Consider the following 26,075-nt stretch of genomic DNA (forward strand, 5'->3'; position numbering starts at 1 on the left):
CCAGTGAAGTCCTAGGGACATGTCAGGATCAATCATCTGACTCAGAACCATTGACTTGGCTGTCTGCCTGGATGAAGGTGCTCAGAATGTTTCAGACTGCACGTTTGTGTCCAGAGCGGCCTCCAATATTGGGGTGTGTTCAGGGGCCTGGCAGGTTTCTCCTAATCTGGAGGGTTTGGTCAACTCTGATGGGCATAATTTTCTCGGGGATGGCAGGCGCTTTCCTGTGGTGTGGCTCCAGAGACCTCATCCTGGTGGGCATGTAAGCCATGGTTCTGGGAGAGAAGTCTGCAAACACAGACTGGAGTTAGGGTTAGTGGCGAGATGATCACAGGCCCAACGCATAGAAATGGAGGGCAGCTCATCAGGAACTGTAAATATGGTGACTCGAAGGCGGTAGCACAGGCTTTTTGCTCTGGATTGTGTGTCCAGGATGGCCTCAGAATGTAGGTTTGTTTTCATGGGTCCATGGGAGATTTTTCCTCTCTAAGGATCCTGGCGGCTCCCAATAGTTTGGCGCCTATATCAGGGAAGGGAAGAGTGCTGTTTTCCCTCCTAAGGGTGCCCCAAACAGGGATTCCGAGATGGGCTCTGGTTCTGGGCACCTGGAAAATCCCACCAAGGGTTAGGATTTGGGCTTAGGGGGATACCAGGCCTGCAATGTGGGTACTGGATGAGCAACTGAGAGCGTTTATTTGAAAGCATGCTCAGGCTGAGCATGCTTGTGCCCAGTTCGGCCCTCAGGAGTGGGCATAGTCTCATTGGCCATGCAGCTGGCTCCCACGCTGAGGGTTGGACAACCATCCCAAAAGCCAGGATTCCTGCCATGGGGAAGGAGGAGTTCTCTATTGTGCTTCAGGTTCGCCATTGGCAGGAGTTCCAGCAAAGGTTGGGAGACAGATGCCTGGATACCAAGGATGGGTACAGATGACGGCCCAGGACCATGGCTGATTCTCATGCTAAATATGGGCCCTGACCTCTGGGGGCTGACACGAGGTCGGGGCTCAGACTCTGTCAGACACAGCACTAGTGGCCAGAGAAAACTATTAATTGGGGTTACCTCGTGGGCTGAGTATATTGATCCTCATGTGCAGTTTCTGGGAAGACTCAATAGGTCCTTCTTCTTTCTATGTGGAAGGCAGAATCCTGCGTTGTGGCTCCAGAATTCCCTATAAAGATATATTGTGGACCAGTAGGGTGAGGATGGAATAGCAATACAAAGCTATGATTAAATTCAGTGCAAAGTGAAAGGCACTTCCAGTGTGCAGCTGCTGTTTTGAATACCTAGCACCTGAGTAAGGGCGGATGTCAGATATTTGCTCACACTGGAGTTTGTGTCTATGATGACCCAGAAATGGAGGGGTGGTGTAAAGAGACCATGGAGGATTTCCCACCCTGGGGCTTGTGAGATGCTTCAAATAGCAAAGTTTCTTTCTACTGGACAGGGGGAGTCTGGTTTGTTTTCTTTGTTTTCTCCATGTGGAAAGCTTGTGTAGCAGAGCACCCCGCATGGATGCCTAGAAAGCACCCCTCCATTGACCATTACAGCTGAGGAACATGGCAGGTGCATTCTGGTGGCTCTGGGGCGATGTATCGAGGCCTTGAGTTGCATGGAGTCTCATGAAGATGGGTCACGATGATGGTTTGTTGCCAGGAAGATCAAAGAATGTGCTGGTTGCTAAGGGGCCATGCAGGATTTAACTACCCTGAGGGTTTGACACAGGTCGAGGAGCACAGCTTCCTTCTTGGGGAGGAGATGTTCTGTGCTGTGTCTCAAGGACCACATGTTGTATATCATAAGTTGGTATTCCAGAACAGGCCTCTGAAAACAAATACCTGAATCCTAATCTAGTGTTCCAATGAGTCCTCGGGGCATGTCAGGTTCAATCTTCTGACTCAGGACCATTGACCTGGGTGTCTGCATGGATGGAGGTGATCAGGGTGTTTCAGACTGTGCATTTGCATCCAGAGTGGCCTCCATTATTGGGCTGGGCTCAGGGGCCTTGTAGGTTTCTCTTAATCTAGAGGTATAGGGCAAAAGTGATGGGCACAGTTTCCTTGAGGATTGCAGACACAGTCCTGGGTGTGGCTTCAGATACCAGAACCTGGAGGTCATTTGAGCCATGGTTTTAGGAGGGAAGTCTGCAAACACAACCTTGGGTTCGGGTTAATGGCAGGGTGATTGCAGGCCCAATACATAGACCTGGAAGGCAGCTTTACAGGAACTGTAAATCAGTTGACTCGAAGGTGGTAACACACAATTTGTATCTGGATTGTATGTCCAGGATGGCCTCAGAATGCAGATGTGGTCTCATAGGTCCATGGCAGATTTTTCCTCTTAAGGATCCTGGTGGCTACCAATAGTTTGGTGGCTTTCTCTGGGAAGGGAAGAGTGATGTTTTCCACCTTAAGGGTGCCCAAAAATAGGGATTCCAGAGACGGGCTCTGTGTCTGGGCCTCTGAAAAATCCCACCAAGGGTTAGAATTTGGGCCTAGATGTGTACCGGGCATGCAATGTGGGATCCTGGTGGTGCAAATGAGAGCGTTTGTTTGAAAGCATGCTCAGGCTGAGGGTCACAATGCCTGCTTTTGCCCAGAAGGCCCTCATGAGTGGGCGTGGTCTCCTTGGCCATGCAGCTGTCTCCCACTCTGCGGGTTCAACACCCATCCCAACAGCCAATATTCCTGCCATGGGGAAGGAGGAGTTCTCTTTTTTTTTTTTCCAATTTATTTATTTTCAGAAAAACAGTCTTCATTATTTTTTCACCACACCCAGTGCTCCATGCAAGCTGTGCCCTCTATAATACCCACCACCTGGTACCCCAACCTCCCACCCCCCCCGCCACTTCAAACTCCTCAGATTGTTTTTCAGAGTCCATAGTCTCTCATGGTTCATCTCCCCTTCCAATTTACCCAAAAGCACATACCCTCCCAATGTCCATAACCCTACCCCCCTTCTCCCAACCCCCCTCCCCCCAGCAACCCACAGTTTGTTTCATGAGATTAAGAGTCACTTATGGTTTGTCTCCCTCCCTATCCCATCTTGTTTCATGGATTCTTCTCCTACCCACTTAAGCCCCCATGTTGCATCACCACTTCCTCATATCAGGGAGATCATATGATATTTGTCTTTCTCCGCTTGACTTATTTCGCTAAGCATGATACGCTCTAGTTCCATCCATGTTGTTGCAAATGGCAAGATTTCGTTTCTTTTGATGGCTGCATAGTATTCCATTGTGTATATATACCACATCTTCTTGATCCATTCATCTGTTGATGGACATCTAGGTTCTTTCCATAGTTTGGCTATTGTGGACATTGCTGCTATAAACATTCGGGTGCTCGTGCCCCTTTGGATCACTACGTTTGTATCTTTAGGGTAAATTCCCAGTAGTGCAATTGCTGGGTCATAGGGCAGTTCTATTTTCAACATTTTGAGGAACCTCCATGCTGTTTTCCAGAGTGGTTGCACCAGCTTGCATTCCCACCAACAGTGTAGGAGGGTTCCCCTTTCTCCGCATCCTCGCAAGCATCTGTCATTTCCTGACTTGTTGATTTTAGCCATTCTGACTGGTGTGAGGTGATATCTCATTGTGGTTTTGATTTGTATTTCCCTGATGCCGAGTGATATGGAGCACTTTTTCATGTGTCTGTTGGCCATCTGGATGTCTTCTTTGCAGAAACGTCTGTTCATGTCCTCTGCCCATTTCTTGATTGGATTATTTGTTCTTTGGGTGTTGAGTTTGTTAAGTTCTTTATAGATTTTGGACACTAGTCCTTTATCTGATATGTTGTTTGCAAATATCTTCTCCCATTCTGTCAGTTGTCTTTTGGTTTTGTTAACTGTTTCCTTTGCTGTGCAAAAGCTTTTGCTCTTGGTGAAATCCCAATAGTTCATTTTTGCCTTTGCTTCCCTTGCCTTTGGTGATGTTCCTAGGAAGATGTTGCTGCGGCTGAGGTCGAAGAGGTTGCTGCCTGTGTTCTCCTCAAGGATTTTGATGGATTCCTTTCTCAAATTGAGGTCCTTAATCCATTTTGAATCTATTTTTGTGTGTGGTGTAAGGAAATGGTCCAATTTCATTTTTCTGCACGTGGCTGTCCAATTTTCCCAACACCATTTATTGAAGAGGCTGTCTTTTTTCCATTGGACATTCTTTCCTGCTTTGTCGAAGATTAGTTGACCATAGAGTTGAGGGTCTATTTCTGGGCTCTCTATTCTGTTCCATTGGTCTATGTGTCTGTTTTTGTGCCAGTACCATGCTGTCTTGATGATGACAGCTTTGTAATAAAGCTTGAAGTCCGGAATTGTGATGCCACCAACTTTGGCTTTGTTTTTCAATATCCCTTTGGCTATTCGAGGTCTTTTCTGGTTCCATATAAATTGTAAAATTATTTGTTCCATTTCTTTGAAAAAGATGGATGGTACTTTGATAGGAATTGCATTAAATGTGTAGATTGCTTTAGGTAGCATAGACATTTTCACAATATTTATTCTTCCAATCCAGGAGCATGGAACATTTTTCCATTTCTTTGTGTCTTCCTCAATTTCTTTCATGAGTACTTTATAGTTTTCTGAGTATAGATTCTGTGCCTCTTTGGTTAGGTTTATTCCTAGGTATCTTATGGTTTGGGGTGCAATTGTAAATGGGATTGACTCCTTAATTTCTCTTTCTTCTGTCTTGTTGTTGGTGTAGAGAAATGCAACTGATTTCTGTGCATTGATCTTATATCCTGACACTTTACTGAATTCCTGTACAAGTTCTAGCAATTTTGGAGTGGAGTCTTTTGGGTTTTCCACATAGAGTATCATATCATCTGCGAAGAGTGATAATTTGACTTCTTCTTTGCCGATTTGGATGCCTTTAATTTCCTTTTGTTGTCTGATTGCTGAGGCTAGGACTTTTGCTTCAGATTCCCCGATTGGCAGGAATTCCAGAAAAGGTTGGGAGACAGATGCCTGGATACCAAGGTTGGTACAGATGACGGCCCAGGGCCGTGGCCCATCTCTCATGCTAAATATGGGCCCTGAGCTCTGGGTGGCTGACATGAGGACAGGGCTCAGGCTCTGTCAGATACAGCACTAGTGGCCAGGGAAAACTATTAATCAGGGTTGCCTCATGGGCCAAGTAGATTGATCCTCATGTGCAGTTTCTGGGAAGACTCAACGGGTCCTTCTTCTTTCTATGTGGAAGGCATAATACTGCGTTGTGGCTCCAGAATTCCCTATAAGGAGATATTGCAGAGCAGTAGGGTGAGGTTGGAATAGTAATACAAAGCTATGGTTAAATTCAGTGAAAAACGAAAGGCAGATCCAGTGTGCAGCTGCTGTTTCGAATATCCAGCACCTGAGTAAGGGCTGATGTCAGATGTTTGCTCATGCTGGAGTTTGTGTCTATGATGACCGACAAATGGAGGGATGACGTCAAGAGGCCATGGAGGATTTCCATGCAGGGGCTTGTGAGATGCCCTAAACAGAAGGTTCCCTTCTACCAGACAGGGGCATTCTGGTTTTTTGTCTCCAGGGTCCCCCATGTGGAAAGTGTGTGTAGCGAGCACTCCTGTATGGATGCCTGGAAACCACACCTCTACTGGCCATTGCAGCTTAGGACCATGGCAGGTTCATTCTGGTGGCTGTGGGGCAAAGTACCAAGGACTTATTTTGACATGGAATCTCATGAACATGGGTAACAATGCTGGTTTGTTAACTGGGAGATCTTAGAAATGCCAGTGGCTAAGGGGCCATGCAGGTTTCATCTACCTTGAGGGTTTGACACAGATCCAAGAGCATGTATTCCCTCTGGGGTCAGGAGATGTTCTATTGTGGGGCTCAGGCACCATATGTTGCATCATATTGGTATTCCAGAACAGGCCTCTCAGGCCAGATTCCTGAAAACCTAATCTAGGGTTCCAATGAGGTTGTAGGGGCATGTCAGTTTCAATATTCTGACTCAGGACCATTGACTCGGGGTCTGCCTGGAAGGAGGTGATCAGGGTGTTTCAGACTGTGCATTTGCGTCCAAAGTGGCCTCCAATATTGGGCTGGGCTCAGGGCCTTGCAGGTTTTTCCTAATCTGGAGATTATTGGACAACTGTGATGAACACTTTTTCCTTGAGAATGGCAGGCATTCTACTGTAATGTGGCTCCAGAAACCCCATCCTGGAGGGCATGTGAGCCATGGTTTTGGGAGAGAAGTCTTCAAACACTAATTCGGGTTAGGGTTAATGGCAAGGTGATCGCAGGCCCATTGTGTAGACTTGGAGGGCTGGTCCTCTGGAACTGTAAATCGGATGATTCGAAGGCATAAGCACAGGCTTTTGTGTCTTTATAATGTGTCCAGGAAGGCCTCCAAATGCAAGTGTGGTCTCATGGGTCCATGGGAGATTATTCTTCTCTAATGATCCTGGAGGATCCCAATAGTTTGGTGCCTTAACTGAGGAAGGGAGGAGTGCTGTAAACCATCAATAAGGGTGCCCCAAAACAGGGATTCTGGAGACGGGTTCTTGGTCTGGGCACCGGGAAAATCCCACCAAGATTTAAGATTTGGGCCTAGGGGCCACGAGGCCTGCAGTGCGGGTCCTGGAGGAGCAACTGAGAGCATTTGTTTAAAACATGCTCTGGGGACACCTGGGTGGCTCAGTTGGTTAAGCAGCTGCCTTCAGCTCAGGTCATGATCCCAGCGTCCTGGGATCGAGTCCCACATTGGGCTCCTTGCTCGGCAGGGAGCCTGCTTCTCCCTCTGTCTCTGCCTGCCTCTCTGTCTGCCTGTGCTCGCTCTCTCTCCCTCTCTCTCTCACAAATAAATAAATAAATAAAATCTTAAAAAAAAAAAAAAAAACATGCTCTGGCGGAGAGTCACAATGCCTTCTTGTGCCCAGGGCAGCCCTCTGGAATGGGTGTGCTCTCACTGGACATGCAGCTGGCTCACACTCTGAGGGTGGGACATCCATCCCAACTTCCCGGAATCCTGCCATGGGGAAGGAGGAGTTCTCTATTGTGCTTTAGGTTACCCCATTGGTAGGGATTCCATGAAAAGTCTGGGGACAGATTCCTGAATATCAAGGTTTGGTAGAGATGATCACCCTGGTCCATGGCCGGTCTCACATGCTGGATATGTGCCCCGCCCCATCGGTGGCTGACACGAGGTCAGGGCTCAGGCTCTGTCACACAGCACTAGTGAACAAGGCAGCGTATAAATGGAGGTTTCCTCGAGGACTGAGCAGATCTATCCTCATGTTGAGTTTCTGGGCAGACACACCAGGCCCTTCTTCTTTCTATGTGAATGGCAGAATGTTGCGTTGTGGCTCCAGAATTCCCTATCAAGAGGGCTTGCAGACCAGTAGGGTGAGGATGGCATTTTAAACACAAGCTATGGTTCAATTCAGGGCCAAGCGGAAGGCAATTCCAATGTGTAGCACCTTATTCGAGATATCCAGCACCTGAGTAAGGGCGGGTGTCAGATATTTGCTCATGCTGGGGTTTGTGTCTATAATGACCGACAAATGCAGGGGTGGTGTCAAGAGACCATGGAGGATTTCCCCCAATGAGGCTTGTGAGATGCTCCAAACAGTAAGGTGTCCTTCTACTGGACAGGTGGAGTCTGGTTTGTTTGCTTGAGGTTCCCCCATGTGGAAAGTCTGGATAGCAGAACTCTTCGGCATGGATGCCTGGAAAGCACACCTGCATTGACAATTGCATCTGAGGAACATGGCAGGTTCGATCTTATGGCTCTGTGGCGAAGTACCAAGGACATGAGTTGACATGGAGTCTCATGAAGATGTGTCACAATTCTGGTTTGTTACCAGGGAGATCTTAGAATGTTCTGGTGGCTAAGGGACTGTGCAGGTTCATATACCCTGAGGGTTTGACAAAGGTCCTGAGCGCGGCTTTCATATGGGGACAGGAGATGTTCTGTTGTGGGGCCCAGGGACCATATGTTGTATCATAAATTGGTATTCTAGAAGAGGCCTCTGAGGACAGATGCCTGAAAAGCTAATCTAGGCTTCCAATGAGGTCCTAGGTGCATGTCAGGTACAATCATCTGACTAAGGACCATTGACTTGGGTGTCTGCCTGATGGATGTCACTTGGATGGAGGTGATCAGAATGTTTCATACTGCATTTGCGTCCAGAGTGGCCTCCAATGTTGGGGTGTTCTCAGGCGTCTTGCAGGTTTATCCTAATCTGGAGAGTTTGGGCAATTGTGACGGGCACAGTTTCATTGGCGATGGCAGGCACAATCTTGTGGTGTGACTCCAGAGACCCCATCCTGAATGGCATTTGAGCCATCGTTTTGGGAGAGAAGTCTGCAAACAAAAACTCGGCTTAGGGTTAGTGGGGAGGTGATCGCAGGCCCAAGGCATAGACCTGCATGGCAGCACGTCAGGAACTGTAAATCAGGTGACTCGAAGGCAGTAGCACAGGCTCTTGTACCTGGATTTTGTATCCACAATGGTCTCAGAATGCAGGTGTTATCTCATGGGTCCATGGGACATTTTTTCTCTGAAGGATCCTGGTGGCTCCCAATAGTTCGGTTGCTTTCTAAGGAAAGTGAAGAGTGCTGTTTTCCATCTTAGGGGTGCCCCAAAACAGGGATTCCAATGACCAACTCTGGGAATGGGCACATGGAAAATCCCACCAAGTGTTAGGATTTGGGCCTAGGTGCATACCAGTCATGCAATGCCGGATCCTAGAGTTGCAACTGAGAGAGTTTGTTTGAAAGCATGCTCAGACTGAGGGTCACAATGCCTGTTTGTGTTCAGGGCGGCCCTCAGGAGTGGGCATGGTCTCCTTGGCCATGCAGTTTGTTCCCATTCTGAGGATTTGACAGCTATCCCAGCAGTCAGGATTCCTGCCATATAGAAAGAGGAGTTCTCTATTGTGCTTCAGGTTCCCCCATTGGTACGGATTTCAGCAAAGGTCTGGGGCAGTTGAATGAATACCAAGGATGGGTTGAGATGAGAGTCATGGGCCATGGCTGGACTCATATGCTGCATATGGAACCTGCACTCTGTGTGGCTGACATGAATTCAGGGTTCAGGCACTGTCAGACACAGCACTAGTGGCCAGGGCAAAGTATAAAGCCGGGTTCCCTCTTGGGCCCAGTAGATTGATCTTCATGGGGCATTTCTGTGCAGACTCACCAGGCCCTTCTTCATGCTTTCAAACAAGCACTCTCAGTTACACCACCAGGATCCTGCATTGCTGTTCCATTATGCCCCTAGGCCCAGATCCTAACACTTGGTTGTCTTTTCCAAGTGCCCAGACCCAGATCCATCTCTGGAATACCTGTTTTGGGGCACCCCTACAATGGAAAAGTGAATTCTTCCCTTCCCCGAAAATGCCATCAAACTATGGGGAGCCGCCAGGATCCTTAGAGAGGAAAAGTGTCCCATGGACCCATGAGAACACACCTGCATTCCGAGGCCATCCTGGACACACAATCCTGATAGAAAAGTCTGTGCTACCACCTTCCCGTCACCCCAATTACAGTTCCTGACAAGCTGCCCTCCAGGTCTACACATTAGGCCAGTGACCACCACACCACTAACCCTAACCTGAGTTTGTGTTTGCAGATTTCTCTCCAAAAACCATAGATCACAAGCCCAACAGGATGGGGTCTCTGGAGCCACACTACAGGACTGTGCTGCTATCACCAAGAAAACTTTGCCCATCACAGTTGCCCAAACCTTACAGATTAGGAGAAACCTGCAAGGCCTCTGAGCCATCCCCAATATTGTTGCCCACTCTGGACACAAATTCACAGTCTGAAACAACCTGATCAGCTACATCCAGGCAGACAGCCAAGTCAGTGGTCCTGAGTCAGAAGATTGAAACTGACATGCCCTTAGGACTGTATTGGAGCCCTAGATTAGGATTTTAGGCATCTGTGCTCAGGGGCCTGTTCTGGAATACCAAGTTAGGATACATCACGTTGTCCCTGGGCCACACAACAGAACATCTCCTGTCCCAAGAAGGAAACCGTGTTCTTTGACCTGTGCCAAACCCTTTGTGTACGAGAATCCTGCACGGCACATTAGCTACCATCACATTCTAAGATCTCCCTCATAACAAACCAGCATTGTGACCAAACTGCAAGAGATTCCTGTCAACTCAAGGCCTGGGTACTTCGTCCCAGAGCTACCCGAACGTACCTGTCATGTTCCTAAGTTGCAAATGTCAATGGAGTTACCCTTTCCAGGCATCCAAGTGGGAGGACTCTGCTACCTATATTTTCCACATGGAGGACCCTGGAGCAAACAAACCAGACTCCAACTGTCCTTTAGAAGGAAACCTTGTTGTTCATAGCATCTCCCAAGCTTTGACGTGGGAAATCCTTTATGGCCTCTTGGTGCCACCATGCATTTGTTGGTCATCATAGACACAAATTCAGTGTGAGCAAAGATCTGACATCTGCCCTTACTCAGCTGCTGGATATCTCGAATAAGCCGCTGCACTTGGAACTGCTTTCTACTTGGAACTGATTTGAACCATAGCTTGTGTTTACAAATTCATTGTCCACCTACTACTCCCCACACTCTCATGATAAGGAATTCTGGAGCCACAACGCAGCATTCTGACTTACCCATAGAAAGAAGAGGTGCCCGGTGAGTCTGCCCAGAAACCCCACATGAGGATATATATGCTCAGTCCTCAAGTTAACCCCAATTTATAGACTGCCCTGGCTACTAGTGCTGTATCTAATAGAGCATGAGCCCCAACATAGTGTCAGCCACCAAGAACGGGCCCCATTACCAGCATTTGAGACCGGCCATGGCCCAAGTCTGTCATCTCTACACATCCTTGGTATTCAGGCACCTTTCCCGAGACCTTTGCTGGAAACCCTGCCAATGGGGGTACCTGAAGCACAATAGAGAACTCCTCTTTGCATGGCAAGAAGCCTGGCTGTTGCGATGGGTATCCAACCCTCAAAGGGGAGACCCTCAATCTCAGCATGCTTTCAAACAAGCCCTCTCAGTTACACAACTAGGATCCTGCATTGCAGGCCTTGAACGACCCTAGGCCCAAATCCTAACACTTGGTGGGATTTTCCAGACGCCCAGACCCAGTGCCTGTCTCTGGAATCCCAGTTTTGGGGTACCCCTAAGTTGGAAAACAGCGCTCTTCCCTGTTTTGGGGCACCCTTAAGATGGAAAAGAGCACTCTTTTCTTCTCTGAAAAAGTCATCAATCTACGGAGAGCCACCAGGATCCTTAGAGAGGAAAAGTCTCCCATTGAACCATGAGACCACACCTACATTATGAGCCCATCCTGGACACACAATCCAGTTAGAAAAGCCTGTGCTACCAGCTTCCAGTCACCCTAGTTACATTTCCTGACATGCTGCCCTCTAAGTCTATGCATTGGACATGTAATCACCTCACCACTATCCCTAACCAAAATTTGTGTTTACAGATTTCCCTCCCAAAACCATGGCTCTCATGCCTTCCAGGATGGGGTCTCTGGAGCCTTCCCACAGGACTGGAACTGCCATCCCCAAGGAAACTGTGCCCATCACAGTCGCCCAAAGCCTCCAAATTATAGAAACCTGCAAGGCCCTTGAGACCACCCCAATATTGGAAGTGTCTCTGGATGCAAATGCACAATCAGAAATACCCTGATCACCTACATCCAGACAAACACCCATGTCAATGATCCTTAGTCAGAAAATTGAACCTGACATGCACCTAGGACATCAATGGTGCCCTAGATTAGGTTTCAAGCATCTTTCCTTAGAGGCCTATTCTTGAATACCAAGTTAGGATACAACATATGTACCCTGAGCCACAAAACAGAACATCTCCTCTCCCAAGAAGGGAACTGTGTACATCGACCTGTGCCAAACCCTCAGGGTAGGAGAATCCTTCATGGCCCCTTAGCCACCAGCACATTCTAAGACCTCCCTTGTAACAAACCAGTATTGGGACACCACTGCAAGAGATTCCAGGTCAACTCAAGGCCTTGGTATTTGGCTCCAGAACCAGTAAAACAAACCTGTCATGTTCCTCAGTTACAATGGTCATTGGACCTGTGCTTTCCAATCATCCACACGGGAGGGCTCTCCTACCAAACTTTCCACATGGGGGACCCTGGAGGAAACAAACCAGACTCCTCCTGTCCATTAGAAGGAAACCTTGCTGTTTGGAGCATCTCACAATCCTAAGCGTGGTTAATCCTTCATGGCCGCTTGAAGCACCCCCCTCCATTTGTCGGTCATCATAGACACAAATTCCATTGTGAGCAAATATCTGACATCTGCCCTTAGTCAGGTCCTGGATATCTCGTATAAGCTGCTGCACTTTGGAAGTGACTTCTGCTTGGCACTAGATTTAAGCATAGCTGGTGTTCACAATTGCATTCTCGCCCTACTTGTCCCTAAGCCCCCTTGATAGGGAATTCTGGAGCCAGAATGCAGGATTCTGCCTGCCCCATAGAAAGAAGTGCTTCGTGAGTCTGTGCAGAAATCCCACATGAGGATCAATCTGCTCAGCCCTCGAGAGAACCCCGATTTATAGCCTTCTCTGGCCACTAGTGCAGTGTCTGAGAGAGCCTAAGCCCAGACCTCGTGTCAGCCACCCAGAGAGTGGGGCCCATATCCAGCATGTGAGAACGGCCATGGCCCAAATATGTCATCTCCATGCATCCTTGGTAATCAGGCATCTGTCCCAACCTTTGGTGGAATCCCTGCCAATGGGGGAACCTGAAGCACAATAGAGAATTCCTCCTTCCCCATGGCTAAAAACCTGGCCATTGGAATGGGTGTCCATCAGTCAGGGTGGGAGCCAGCACATGGACAAGGGGGTCACGCCCATTCCTGAGGGCCGCCCTGGCCACAAACAGGCATTGTGATGCTCATCCTGAGCATGCTTTCAACAAAGCCCTCTCAGTTGCACCACCAGGATCCCGCATTGCAGGCCTGGTATGCCCGTAGGACCAAATCCTAACCCTTGGTGGGATTCTCCAGGTGCCCAGACCCAGAGCCAGTCTCTGGAATCCCTGTTTTGGGGCGCCCCTAAGTCCTAAAATAGGACTCTTCCCATCCCGAAAGGCCATCAATCTATTGGGAGCTGCCAGGATCCTTAGAGTGAAAAAATCTCCCATGGACCCATGAGACCACACCTGCATTCCGAGGCCATCCTGGACACACAATCCAGATATAAAAGCCTGTTCTTCCGCCTTCCAGTCACTCGAATAACTGTTCCTGACGAGTATCCCCCCAGGTCTACGCATTCCTCTGCAATAACCTCGCCACTAACCCTAACCCGAGTTTGTGTTTGCAGACTTCTCTCCCAAACCATGACTCTCATGACCTACAGGATGGGGTCTCTGGAGTCACACCACAGGACTGTGCCTGCCATCCCCATGGAAATTGTGCCTGTCACAGTTACCCAAACCTTCCAGAGCAGGTTGAAACATACAAGGCCCCTGAGGGCACCCCAATATTGGATGCTACTCTGGACACAAGTGTGCAGTCTGAAACACCCTGATCACCTACATCCAGGCAGACACCCTAGTCAAGTGTCATGGGTCTGAAGATTGAACCTCTCATGCCCCTGGGACCTCATTGGAACCCTAGATTAAGTTGTCAGGCATCTGTGTTCAGAAGCTTGTTCTTGAATACAAACGTATGATACAACATGTGGTCCCTGAGCCACACAACACTACATCTCCTGTCCCCAGAAGGAAACCGTGCTCTTCGACCTGTGTTAAACCCTCAGGGTAGGAGAATCCTGCATGGCACCTTAGCCACCAACACGTTCTAAGATCTACCTGGTAACAAACCAGCATTGTGACCCATCTGAAAGAGATTCCATGTCAACTCAAGGCCTTGGTACTTTGCCCCAGAGCCACCGTAAAGAACCTGCCATGTTCCTCAGCTGCATTGGTCAATGGAGGTGTGCTTTCCAGGCATCCATGCAGAAGAGCTCTGCTACCCATACTTTTCACATGGGGGACCCTGGAGCAAACAAACCAGACTGCTCCTGTCTAGTAGAAAAAGCAACCTTACTGTTTGGAGCATCTCACATGCATCAGGATGGGGAATCCTCCATGATCTCTTGATGCCACTCCTCCATTTCTCGGTCATCATAGACACAAACTCCAGTGTGAGCAAACATCTGACATCCACCCTTAATCAGGTGCTGGATATTTCATTTGTGGGCCATAATAGATACAAACTCAATCGTGAGTAGACATCTGACCCTCGCCCGTACTTAGGTGCTGGAGATCTCGAAACAACCGCTGCACTTTGGAACAGCCATGTGCTTGGCCCTGAGCTTAACCGTAGCTTGAGTTTTCAGCCTTCTGTTCTCACACTCCTCACCTTCAAGCCCTCCATACTGGGAATTTTGGAGCCACAATGCAGCCTTCTGCCTGCCCACCAGAAAGAAGTGCCCTATGGGTCTGCGTGAAACCCCACATGAGGATCCACCTGCATGGCCTCCTGGCAGCCACCCAGATAGCGGGCCCCATATCTGGCAGGTGTGACCTGCCTTGACCTGAGTCCGTCTCGAACCAACCTGGGTATTCACGTACCTATTCCAGAACATAGCTCAAATTCCTGTGCATGTGGGGGAACCTGAAGCACAAAAGAGTACTCCTACTTCCCCATGGCGTGAAAACTAAATGTTGAGATGGTGGTCCAACCCTCAGATTGTGATCCAGGTGCATGGAACAAGAGACAACTCCCACTCAGGATGAGCAGCTGGGCACAAACAGGCATTGTGACCCACACCCTGAGACCCATTTCCATCAAGTCCCCATGGTAGCTGGACAAGGGCCCCACAGAGCAGGCCTATCATGCCCCTAGGCCCAAACCCTAAGCCTCTGTGAGGTTATCCAGGCAAAAGGACCCAGAAACCATCTCTGGAATCCCAGTTTTGACAGGAACCCTGACACGGTAAACTGCGCTCTCCCCTTCCCCCAGTAAGGTACCAAACTCTTGGGTGTCAGGCTGAATCCCCAGAGAGGTAGAATATCCCATGGACACATGAGGACACCCCAACATTCCGAGGTCATCCTAGACACAATCCAGACGGAAAAGTCGTTGCTCTTGCCTCCTAGCCACACGAATTTCAAATCCCGAGGAGCTTCCCTCAGGGTCTGGAGATCAGGCCTGCCATCACCTCGACCCTAACTCTTGCCCAATTTTGTGTCTGAAGACTTTGGTCCCAGAGCCCTTAACCACATGCCCTTCAGGATGGGGGCACCAGAACCACACTACATCACTGGGCCTGCTCTCTGGATGAAACTCTGCCGTCTCAGTTGCCCAAACCCGCCAGATTAGGAGAAACCTGCAAGGTCCCTGAGTCCATCCTAATTTCATAGGCCACTCTGGAAAAAAAATGCACAGTCTGACACAGCCTCAGCACCTACCTCCAGGAAGACACACAGGTCAAAGGCCCTGAGTTGGAAGGTTGAACATGACATGTCCCTACAACCTCATTAGAACCCTCGCCTAGGTATTCAGGCCTCTGTGCCCAGAGGCCTGTTCTTGAAATCCAAAATATGATCTGACATGTGGTCCCTGAGCCATACAAGAGAACCCCTCCTGTCCCGAGAAGGAAACCTGGCTCCTGGGACCTGGGTCTAACCCTCAGGTGAGAGAATCCTGCATGGCCGCAGACCCACCACCACATTCTAAGGTCTGCCTGGACACCAAGCAGCATTGTGACTCGTTAGACTGAGAACATCTGTCAACTTAGATCACTTGAAAATTGGAGCCAGAACTAGTGGATCAAGTCTGCCATGTTCCTTGGCTGCAATGGTAATGCAAGGAAGGCTTCCCAGGCCTCCATTCAGAGAGCTCTGCTATTGAATCTTTCCATATGGGGGACCCTGGAGCCCTCTAAGCGGACTTCCCCATCCCGCAGTAGGATACCTTGCTGTTTGGAGCAGCTTACAAGGTCCTGCTTGGGAAAACCTCCAAGAATACTTGAGGCCACCCTACAATTCGTTGACCATCATGGATACAAACTTCCACATGAGCAGACAGCTGACCCTCGCCCATACTCAGGTGCTGGGGATCTCAGAACAACCACTGCACATTGGAAGGGCCATGTGCTCGGCACTGAGCTTATCCGTGGCTTGTGTTCTCAGACTTCTGTTCTCACACTCCTTGCCTGCAAGCCCTCCATATTGGGAATTCTGGAGCCACAAGGCAGCCTTCTGCCTGCCCACCAGAAAGAAGATGTGCCTTATGGGTCTTCACAGAAACCCACATGAGAATCCTCCTGCACGGCCCTCAATGGCACCCCAGTATAATAGGCCGGCCTCTGCACAAATTCTTTGTCTAACACAGCCTGATCCCCAACCTCCTATCAGCCACCAGATAGTGGGCCCCATATCCTTCAGGTGGGTCCAGCCTCGGCCCGAGGACATCATATCGAACCAACCTGGGTATTCAGGTACTTGTCCCAGACTTAGCACCAATTCCTGCCCATAGAGGACCATGAAGCACAAAAGAATACCCCTCCTTCCGCATAGCCAGAAAACTGAATGTTGAGATGGCTGTCCAACCCTCAGAGTGGGAGCCAAGTGCATGGCTCATGAGACCACACCCACACAGGATGGGCAGCTGGGCACAACCAGGCATTGTGAGCCTCAGAATGAGACCCATTTCCAAAGAGCCCCCTTGGTAGCTGGACCAGGATCCCACAGAGCGGGCCGGTCATGCCTCCAGGCCCAAAACCGAAGTCTTGGTTGGGTTTTCCAGGTGCCTGGACTCAGAACCCTTATCTGGAATCCCTGTTTGGCTAGGAACCCTGAGACAGAAAACAGCATTTTCCTCTTCCCCAGAAAGACATCAAACTCTTGGGTGCCAAGCAGAATCCCCAGAGTGGAAGAATATCCCATGAACCCATGAGGTCACCCATTCATTTTATGGCCATCCTAGACACACAATCAAGACATAAAAGCCTGTGCTCCTCCCTCCCAGCCACCTGAATTTCAAATCCTGAGGAGCTTCCCTCAGGGTCTGGAGATCAGGACTGCCATCATCTCGCCCATAACACTTACCCGAGTTTGTGTCTGAAATCTTTGGTCCCAAAGTCCTAACCCACATGTCCTCCAGGATGGAGCCTCGAGAACCACATGACCTCACTGGGCCTGCTCCCCCGAGGGAACCCTGCCCATCTCAGTTTCCCAAAACGTCCGGATTAGGAGAAAACTGCAAGGCCCCTGCTTCCATCCCAATTTCATAGGCCGCTCTGGAAAAAATGCACAGCCTGACACAGACTCAACAACTACCTCAAGGATGACACCCAGGTCAATGGCACTGAGTATGAAGATTGAACCTGCCATGCCCCTACAACCTCATCAGAACCCTAGCTTAGGTTTTGAGGTCTCTCTCCCCAGAGGCCTGTTCTGGAAATTCAACATATGGCCCAACCTGTGGTACATGAGCCGTACAAGAGAACACCTCCTGTCCCGAGAAGGAAACCTGGCTCCTGGATACTGTGTCTAATCCTCAGGATAGAGAATCCTGCATGGCCTGAGAACCACCACCACATTCTAAGGTCTCCCTGGACACCAAGCAGCATTGGGACCCATTAGACTGAGAACTTCCATCAACGCAGATCACTTGGAACTTAGAGCGCTCCTTCCATGCCCCTAGTCCCAAATCCTAAGCCTTGTTGGGGTGACCCAGGGTCCCAGACCCAGAACCCATCTCTGGAATGCCTGTTTGGACAGGACCCCTCACAGGGAAAACCACGCTCCCTCCATCCCCTTGAATGACACCAAACTCTTGGGTGCCAGGCAGAATTCCCAGAGAGGTAGAATCTCACATGGACCAATGAGGCCACCCCTTATTTCTGTGACCATCTTAGACAAAAAATCCAGACAGAAAAGCCTGTGCTCCCCCCTCCCAGCAGTCCGAATTTCAAATCCCGAGGAGCTGCCCGCAGGGTCTGCAGATTGGCTCTGCCATCACCTCGCCCATAACTCTTACCCGAGTTTGTGTCTGAAGACTTTGGTCCCAAAGTCCTGACCAACATGCCCTCCAGGATGGGGCTTCCAAGACCATACCACATCACTGGGCCTGCTCTCCCGAGGAATCTCAGCCCATCTCAGTTTCCCAAACCAACCAGATTAGGAGAAACCTGCAAGACACCTAAGCCCACCCCATTTTCATTGGCTGCTTGGGATAAAATGCAGTCTGACACAGCTTCAGAACATATCTCCAGGAAGACACACAGGTCAATGGGGAGGGATGTATGGCCTAAGACCATGGCGGGTCTGATGTGCTGGATGTGCAGCCAGGTGTGTCGGCATCTGTTGGAGAGTCTGGGCTCAGGCTATGTAAGACAGAGCATTAGTGCTTAGGGTAGCCTATGCAATTGGGGTGTTGCCAAGGGACGAGCAGGTTGATTTTCATTTGGGGTTTCTGGGCAATACCATAGACAATGGTTTTCTTCTGGGGGGCAGGCAGAGTGCTTCATTGTAGCCCCAGAATTCCCAGTCGGGAGGGCTTGTGGGCCAGGAGTGTGAGGACAAAAGTCTGAAAACATAAGCTAGGGTGAGGTTTGGGGCCAAGGGCACGGCAGGCCCACTCTGCAGAGGCCGAATCGAAATCTCCTGCATCTGAAGTCAGGGTGAGGATTAGACGTTGGCTGAGGCTGGAGTTTGTGTCCGTGATGGCACCTTCATGAAGCGGGAGCCCATGAGGCCAAGGAATTTTTCCTGGCTGAGTTTGGAGGTTGCTCCAAACCACAAGGTTTCCTTCTTCAGGACAGTCAATTTCTGTTGGATGGCTCCAGGATGTCCCATATTGAAGGACTGGAAAGCAGGGTTCGAAGGATGGCTCCCTGTACAGAATGCCTCGCATTCCCATTGGCCATTAGCGACAAGACATGTTTGATCTGCTGGCTCTGGGGAAAGCTACCCAGAAGGCTGAGATGAAATGGACTTTCCTAAGGATGCGTCATTATGTGGGTTTGTGTCCATGGAGACCTTGGAATGTGCTGGTAGTTTAGGGGCCCTGCAGAATTCTCCTACCTGAAGGATTTGATACAGCTCCAGTAAGAAAGCCCCCCATGTGGAGACGAGAGAGGTTTAGTTTTGTTCCTCAGAAAAGCCCCATATGCTGGTTTTCGAAAGTAGTCCTCTGAGGAGGGACACCTGGAAACCAAAGCTAGGGTTCGGATTAGGGCCTAGGGGCCTGTCCATTTCAATCTTCTGTCTCTGGGGACACTGTCTGAGTGTCTAAGTGGAGATAGTTGCTCAGCTGGTGTCAGAGTGCCCCTCTTAGTCCAGGGAAGCCTACACTATTGGGATGGCATCAGGGGCCTTGGAGGTTTTTCCGAACCTGTAGGGTTGTTGTCAATGGATTGGGCACAGTTTCCTTGGAGAGGACAGGCACAGTCTTTCGGTGTGGCTCCAGAGGCCCTAGCCTGGAGGTTGTGTGTGTCCAGGCTGTGGGCACAGAGGTCTGAAAACACAAACTCTGCTTAGGTTTGGCGCAGAGGGTATGGCAGGCTGGATCTACAGACCGAGAGGGGAGCTCCTGGGCTTATGAAAGAAGGGGAGTGGGAGGCGTTCCTCAGGCTTTTGTCTTTGGATGTTGTGTCCAGGATAGCCGTGGATTGTAGGGGTGGCCTCAGGGATTTGGACGAGTATCCTTCTCTCGGGATTTGGCCCAGATCCTAAGAGTTTGGGGTCATTTTGTCGGAAGGGTGGAGTCCTGTTTTCTGGCTCAGGTGTCTCTCCAAAAGAGGAATTCCAGAGCAGATCCCCAGGTATGGGCGACAGGAAAACTCGAACTCTGGCAAGGTGAGGATTGGGAGCATAGGCGCTTGGCAAGCCCCATATGCGGGATCTTAGTTCAGGCCCTGAGAGGCCTTACTTCGACCTGTGACTCACGCTGAGAGTCACAATACGAGTTTGTGCCCAAGTCGGCACTCAAGTTTGGGTGTGGCCTCAGGGGCTATGAAGGTTTCTACTACAATGAAGGTGTGACTCCATGCCAACAGCAAGCTTTAAAGCCTTGGGGAAGGAGGAGTTCTGATTTGTGCTCCAGGTACCCACCTGTGAGGGGATTTGATATAATGTCTAGGTTCAGATGTCTGAAAACCCAGGTTGGCAAGAGATGACGGCCTAAGCCCATGGTGTGTCTGATGTCCTCGGTGTGCGGCCAGCTGTCTCCTTGTCTGTCGGGACGTCTGGCCTCAGGCTGTGTCAGACAGAACATTAGTGCCCAGTGAAACCTATCCAATTGGGGTGCGGTCGAGGCCTGAGCAGGTTGATCCTCATTTGGGCTTTCTGGAGAGCTCTATAGGGCAACGTTTTTCTTCTGGTGGGCAGGCAGAGGGCTGCGTTGTGGTTCCGGAATTCCGGAATTCCCAGTCTGGCGGGCTGGTTTGCCAGGAGTGTGAGGAAGGAAGTCTGAAAACACAAGCTAGTGTTAGGTTTGGGGCCGAGGGCACGGCAGGCCCACTCTGCAGAGGCTAAATCGAGATCCCCTGTATCTAAAGTTAAAGCGAATATGAGACATTGCCTCAGGGTAGAGTTTGTGTCCATTATGGCCTCTTCCTGAAGGGGTGGGGGCTTCATGAGGCCAGGGAGGTTTCCCTACGATGGGAGTTGTGAGCTACTCCAAACCTCAAGGTTTCCTTCTGCAGGACAGTCGAGTCCTATTGGATGGTTCCAGGATGCCCCAATCAGAAAGAATCGAGAGAAGGGGTCTAAGCATGGATGCCTGGAAATGCCACCTCATATTCCCACTGTTTGGTCGGGAGAAAGCAGGCTCAATCTGCGGGCTCTTGGGTGAGATACCCAGAGGGCTAAGTTGAAATGGACTCCCCTGAGGATGGGTCATAATGTGGGTTGATGGCCATGGAGACCATGGAATGTGGCAGTGGCTCAGGGAATCTGCAGGATTCTCCAACCCAAAGGGTTTGACACAGCTCCAGCAAGGAAGCTTCCCATGTGGAGATGAGAGGTGTTCTGTTTGGTGCCTCAGGAAAGACCCATATGCTGGTCTTCGAACCTGGTCTCTGAGGAGTGACACCTGGAAACCAAAGCAAGAGTTCAGATTAGGGCCTAGGAGTCTGTCCGGTTCAATCTTCTCTCTGTGGACATCCGTCTGCATGCCTGCGTGGAGGTAGTTGCTCAGCTTGTGTCAGGATGCCCCTGTTTGTCTAGGTTGGCTGACAGTAGTGGGATGTCCTCGAGGGCCTTGACGTTTCTCCTATTCTGTAGGTTTGTGGCCAGTGGAACGGGCACAATTTCCTAGGAGAGAGCAGGCACAGTCCTGTGGTATGGCTCCAGAGGACTAAGCCTGGAGGGTGTTTTTGTCAAGGCTGTGGAGACAGATGTCCGAAAACACAAACTTGGCTCAGGTTTGGGACCGAGGTTATGGCAGGCCTGATTTCTAGTCCTTGAGGGAACTCCTCTGGATATGAAAGGAGGGCGAGTGGAAGGTGGATGCTCAGGCTTTTGTTTCTGGGTGTTGTTTCCACAATGGCTGTTTAATGTAGGGGTTGCCTCATGGGCCATGAAAGAGTCTCCCTATCTGGGAATTGGCCAAGCTCCCAAGTGTTTGGGGTCATTCTGTGGAAAGGGAAGAGTACTGTTTTCTGCCACAGGTGTACCTCCAGTAGAAGGATTCTAGAGCAGAGCAGTGGATACAGACTTCTGGAGTACCCACCATCTGGTTAGGCCTGGGTGCCTATGGGCATGTAAAGCCCCATATGCGGGCTCTTGCTCCAGCCACTGAGAGGCATTACTTGAATAAGGGACTCACGCTGAGGGGCACAATGCGTGTTTGTGCCCAAGGCGGCCCTCAAGCATGGGCATGGCCTCATGGGCCATGCAGGTTTCTCCTACACTGAAGGTTTGACTCACTGCCAACAGCAAGGTTTCTTGTAATGGGGAAGGAGGAGTTCTGACTTGTGCATCAGGTTCCCCCCTCTGCAGGGATTGGAAATAAGGTCTAGGTTCTGATGCCTAAAAACCCAGATTGGGAAGGGATAATGGCTTAATGCCATGGCGGGTCCAATGTGCTGGGTGTACAGCCAGCTGTCTCGGTGTCTGTCGGAAGGTCTGGGCTCAGGCTATGTAAGACAGAGCATTAGTGCTTAGGGTAGCTCATGCAACTGGGGTGCTGCCGAGGGCCAAGAAGTTTGATCCTCATTTGGGGTTTCTGGGCAACGGTATAGACAATGTTTTTATTCTGAGGGTCAGGGAGAGTGCTTCATTGTAGCCCCAGAATTCCCAATCGGGAGGGCTTGTGGGCCAGGAGTATGAGGATGGAAGTCTGAAAACACAAGTTAGGGTGAGGTTTGGGGCCAAGGGCATGGCAGGCCCACTCTGAAGAGGCTGAATCGGGATCTCCTGCAGCTGGATTCAGGGTGATGATCAGACGTTGGATAATGCTGGAGTTTGTGTCCGTGATGGCCCCTTCATGGAGCGGGGGCTTCATGAGGCCAAGGAGGTTTTCCCACACTGAGTTGGTGAGTTGTTCCAAACCACAAGGTTTCCTTCTGCAGAACAGTTGAGTCCTTTTGGATGGCTAAAAGGATGTCCCATACGGAATGACTGGAGAGCAGGATTCAAAAGATGGATGCCTGTACAGCATACCTCGCATTCCCATTGGCTATTTGCGACAAGACATGTTTGATCTGCTAGCTCTGGGGCAAGCTACCCAGGGGGCTGATTTGAGATGGACTCTCCTGAGGATGGGTCGTAATTTGGTTTTTGTCCATGGAGACCTTAGAATGTGCTGGTGTTTCAAGGGCCCTACAGAATTCGCCTACCTGAAGGGTTTGATACAGCTCCAGTAAGAAAGCTCCCCATGTGGAGATAATAGAGGTTCTGTATGGTGCCCCAGGAAAGCCCCATGCTGTTCTTCGAACCCAGGCCTCTGAGGAGTGACACCTGGAAAGCAAAGCAAGAGTTCGGATTAAGCCTAGGGGCCTTTCCGGTTCAATCTTCTGTATCTGTGGACATCTGTCTGCATGTCTGCATGGATGAAGTTGCTCAGCTTGTGTCAAAATGTCTCTGTTCGTGCAGAGAGGCTTACAGTAGTGGGATGTCCCTATGGGCCTATCCAGTTCAATCTTCTTCTATGTGGACATCTGTCTACGGGTCTGAGTGGAGGTAGATGCTCAACAGTTTTCAGATCATCGTTGTTTGTCCTGGGCAGCCTACACTATTGGGATCTCCTCGGTGACTTTGGAAGTTTCTTCTAATTTGCAAGGTTGTGGCCAATGGAATGGGCAGAATTCCTTTGGAAAGGGAAGGCACAGTAATAAGGTGTGGCTCCAAGGGCCCAAGCATGGAGGGTGTATTGGTCAGGGCTGTGGGGACAGAAGTCTGAAAATACAAACTCGGCTTAGGTTTGGGGACATAGGTATGGCAGGCCCAATCTACAAACTGTGAGGAGAACTCTTCAGGATATGAATAAATGGCGACTGTGAGGCACTTGCTCAGGCTTTTGTCTCTGGATTTTGTGTCAACGTTGGCCGTGGAATGTCGGGGAGGCCTCATGGGCCATGGACGAGTCACCCTCTCTGTGGATCTGGCTTGTTCCCAAGAGTTTTGGGTCAATCTGTGGGATGGGATGAGTCATTTCAGTTTTGTTACCTCGGGTGTCCCACCAAAAGAGGGATTCCAGAGCAGAACCCTGGTTAGGCGCGACTGGAAAACCCGCCATCTGGTTAAAGATTGGGGCCTAGGGGGATGGCAAGTCCAATATGCCATCTCTTTGTCCAGCCACTGAAAGGCCGTACTTGAGCACAGGCCACACACTGAGGGTTCCAATGCGTGTTTGTGCTCTCGCAGCAATGAAGCAACAAAGCCTCAGGAATCCCACATATGCTGATTTGGAAACCAGGCCTCTGAGGAGAGATACCTGGAAACCAAAGCAATGGATCCGATTAGGGCCTAGGGGTCTTTCAGGTTCAATCTTCCTCTCTGGGGACATCCATCTATGGTAGGAGCAGAGGTAAATGCTCAGCTGTTGTCAGGCCGCCCTTGTTTGACCAGGCGGCCTACACTATTGGGATGGCCTTGGGGACTTTGGAGGTTTCTCCTAATCATACGATGGAGACAATGGAATGGGCAGAATTCCCGTGGAGTGGGCAGACAGAGACCTGATGTATGGCTTCAGGGGCCCGAGCCTTGAGGGTGTGTGGGCCAGGACTGTGGGGACAGAATTCTGAAAACAAACTCATCTTAGGTTTGGGGGCCTAGGTATGGCAGGCCCGATCTACAGACCTTGAGGGGAACTCTTTGGGATATGAAGAAAGAGCAAGTGTGAGGCACTTATTCAGGCTTTTTCTCTAGATTTTGTGTCAACGATAGCCGTGGAATGTCAGGGAGGCCTCATGGGCCATGGAGGAGTCTTGCTCTCTGTGGATTTGGCCCGATCCCAATTTTTTGCGGTCAATCTGTGGGATGGAAGGAGTCCTTTCAGTTTTGTTACCTCAGGTGTCCCACCGAAAGAGGGATTCCAAAGCAGAGCCCTGGGGAAGGGCAAATGGACAACCCGAACTATGCTTAAAAATTGGGGCCTAGGGTCATGGCAAGCCCAATATGCCGTCTCTTGTTCCAGCCACTGAGAGGTCTTACTTGAGGACTGGGCTCACGCTGAGTGTCACAATGCATGTTTGTGACCAACACGGACCTCAAGCATGGGCAGGGCCTCATATGTCACACTGGTGTCAACTTCACTGAATGTTGAGCAACATGCCAACCACAAGGTTTCTTGCCATGGAAAAGGAGTTCTCATTTCTGCATCATGTTCTACCCTGGGCAGTGATTGGAGATAAGGTCTAGGTTCTGAAGCCTGAAAACCGAGGTTGGGAAGAGATGACGACCTAAGGCCAAGGCGGGTCTGATGTGTTAAGTGTGCAGCCAGCTGGCTGGATTTGGGTCAGGAAGTCCAGGCTTGGGCTGTGTTGAAAGGGTATTAGTGCCCAGGGCAGCCTGTATAATTGGGTTTCAGTCAAATGGCGATCAGGTTGATCCTCATTGGGTGTTTCTGGGAAGCCCCAGAGCACAATGTGTTTCTTCTGGAGGGCAAGCAGAGTGCTGCTTTATAGTTCTGGAATTGCCAAACTGGAGGGCTTCAGGGCCAGGAGTGTGAGGACGGACGTCTGAGAACACCAGCTAGGCTTAGGTTTCTGGGTGAGGGCACGGCAGGCTCTGTCTGTAGAGCTGAATCAAGTTCTCATGCATCTGAAGTTAGGGCGAGGATCAGACGATCGCTCAGGTTGGAGTTTCTGTCCCTGATGGCCCCTTCATGAAGGGGGGGGGATCACGAGGTCATGGAGGTTTTCCCACGATGGAAGTTGTGAGATTCTCCAAACCGCAAACCTTCTTTGGGAACATTGAGACCTGTTGGTTGGCTCCAGGACTCCCCATAAGGAATGATTCTGATCAGGGTTCTAACGATGGATGGCTGTGCAGCCTGACTCTCATTCCTATTGTTTCCTAGCTACAAGACAGGTTAAATCTGGTGGACCAGGGGGAGCAACCGAGGGGGCTGAGTTGAAATGGACTCCCCTGCGTATGTGCCCTAATGTGGGTTTGTGTCCATGGAGACCTTGGAATGAGGTGGTGGCACGGGGCCCTGAAGGGTTCTCCTAACCAGAAACTTTGAAACAGCTCCAACGCGCTAGTTTCCCATGTGGAGACGAGATTTGTTCTGATGGGTGCCTCAAGAAACAGCCATATGCTGGTTTTGAATCTAGGCCTCTGAGGAGAGATGCCTGGAAACCAAAGAAATGGATACGATTAGGGCCTAGGGGCCTGTTCATTCCAATTTACCTCTGGGGACATCTGTCTACGGGTCTGAGTGCAAGTAGGTGCTCAGATGGGCTCAGATTGTCCCTGTTTGTCCTAGGCAGCCAACACTATCTGGATGTCCTCTGGGATTTGGAGGTTTATCCTAATTGTAGTGTTGTGGCCAGTGGAATGGGCAGAATTCCCTTGGAGAGGGCAGGTTCAGTCCTCAGGATTTGCTCCAGGGACCTGAGCCTATATGGTGTGTGGGCCAGGGCTGCGGGGACATTTGTCTGGAAACACAAACTCTGCTTAGGTTTAAAGTCATAGGTCTGGCAGGACGGATCTACAGA

This window comes from Neovison vison, chromosome 7, assembly GCF_020171115.1.
Source record: "Neovison vison isolate M4711 chromosome 7, ASM_NN_V1, whole genome shotgun sequence".
Taxonomy (NCBI): Eukaryota; Metazoa; Chordata; class Mammalia; order Carnivora; family Mustelidae; genus Neogale; species Neogale vison.